Below are 2,369 nucleotides of genomic sequence, written 5' to 3'. Positions count from 1 at the left end.
TTGGGTCTCCTTGCAGTCCAAGGGACTCTCAAGAGTCTTCTCCAACACCACAGTTCAAAAGCATCAATTCTTCGGTGCTCAGCTTTCTTCACAGTCCAACTCTCACATCCATACATGACCACGGGAAAAACCATAGCCTTGACTAGACAGACCTTTGTTGGCAAAATAATGTCTCTGCTTTTCAATATGCTATCTAGGTTGGTCATAACTTTCCTTCCAAGGAGTAAGCGTCTTTTAATTTCAGGGCTGCAGTCACCATCTGCAGTGATTTTGGAGCCCCCCCCCAAAAAAGTCTGACACTGTTTCCACTGTTTCCCCATCTATTTCCCATGAAGTGATGGGACCAGATGCCATGATCTTTGTTTTCTGAATGTTGAGCTTTAAGCCAACTTTTTCACTCTCCTCTTTCACTCATCAAGAGGCTTTTTAGTTCCTCTTCACTTTCTGCCATAAGGGTGGTGTCATCTGCATATCTGAGGTTATTGATATTTCTCCTGGCAATCTTGATTCCAGCTTGTGCTTCTTCCAGCCCAGCGTTTCTCATGATGTACTCTGCATATAAGTTAAATAAGCAGAGTGACAATATACAGCCTTGATGTACTCCTTTTCCTATTTGCGACCAGTCTGTTGTTCCACATCCAGTTCTAACTGTTGCTTCCTGACCTGCATATAGATTTCTCAAGAGGCAGGCAAAATGATAGGGAAAATTGAAAAGGCAAAATGATAGGATACTGAAAGAGAAACTCCCCAGGTCAGTAGGTGCCCAATATGCCACTGGAGATCTGTGGAGAAATAACTCCAGAAAGAATGAAGGGATGGAGCCAAAGCAAAAACAATACCCAGTTGTGGATGTGACTGGCGATAGAAGCAAGGTCCAATACTGTAAAGAGCAATATTGCATAGGAACCTGGAATGTTAGGTCCATGAATCAAGGCAAATAGGAAGTGGTCAAACAGGAGATGGCAAGACTGAACGTCGACATTCTAGGAATCATCGAACTAAAATGGACTGGAATGGGTGAATTAAACTCAGTTGACCATTATATCTACTACTGCGGGCAGGAATCCCTCAGAAGAAATGGAGTAGCCGTCATGGTCAACAAGAGTCCGAAATGCAGTCCTTGGACGCAATCTCAAAAACGACAGAATGATCTCTGTTCGTTTCCAAGGCAAACCATTCAATATTACAGTAATCCAAGTCTATGCCCCAATCAGTAACGCTGAAGAAACTCAAGTTGAACGGTTCTATGAAGACCTACAAGACCTTTTAGAACTAACACCCAAAAAAGATGTCCTTTGCTTGTCTTGGCTTCCCCCAATTAGGACAGCCTGACTTACATCAAGCTCTCACTACTCTCTGAACACCAGACATACTGGACTTCTTTCACTCCCTTGCACTTGCCACACACCTTTGCATATGTGGCTCCCCCCTGCAGGAATGCTTTACCCTTCCTTGGTAACTTATTCATCCTTGCTTTTCAGTCCTTCTAGTAATTCAAATAACCCTGTAAATTTAGTATCTAGTTAGTATGCCTAATGTTTAGCGCTTGTCACAGTTTTAATTTTATTTTTGTATTGTTGATAGCTGTTTCCTATTATACAGTAAGCTTCCTGAGGATAGGGACCCTGCCCTAATAGTCTCTGGCACACTGGTAGGTATTAAAAAACTTTTTGAATAAACACAAGTGAAAGCAAGTAAATATGATCTGTGAAGCCTGGTGTGGAGAGCTACATCTTTCTTTTCCAGAATTCACAAGAACCTGACTAATGCTATTACACGCCCATCCTCCAAAGCTTTGCCAGGAACTCTGCTCTGGGCACACCAGCCAACGCAGGACACAGAAAATCCTTTTAATCCCCTCAGTTAAGTTCAGTTGCTCAGTCGTGTCCGACTTTTTGAGATCCCCTAGTAATCTCCTGGGCTTCCCTTATAGCTCAGTCAGTAAAGAATCTGCCTGCAATGCAGGAGACCTGGGTTCGATTCCTAGGTCGGGAAAATACCCTGGAGAAGGAAATGGCAACCCACTCCAGCATTATTGCCTGGAGAATCCCATGGACAGAGGAGCCTGGCTGGCTACAGTCCATGGGGGTCGCAAGAGTCGGACACGACTTAGCGACTTTACTACTACTAGTAAATCCTTGTGCCTCCCTGGTGGCTCAGAGGTTAAAGCGTCTGCCTGCAATGCGAGAGACCTGGGTTCGATCCCTGGGTTGGGAAGATCCCCTGGAGAAAATGCCAACCCACTCCAGTATTCTTTCCTGGAGAATCCCATGGACGGAGGAGCCAGGTGGGCTACAGTCCACGGGGTCGCAAAGAGTCGGACACGACTGAGCGACTTCACTTTCAGTAATCCCCTGCTGCTGCTGCTG

The sequence above is a fragment of the Bison bison genome, unplaced genomic scaffold (genome assembly GCF_000754665.1).
Source record: "Bison bison bison isolate TAMUID 2011002044 unplaced genomic scaffold, Bison_UMD1.0 scf7180017864215, whole genome shotgun sequence".
NCBI classification, from domain to species: domain Eukaryota; kingdom Metazoa; phylum Chordata; class Mammalia; order Artiodactyla; family Bovidae; genus Bison; species Bison bison.
Note: the sequence above shows the minus strand (reverse complement) of the source record.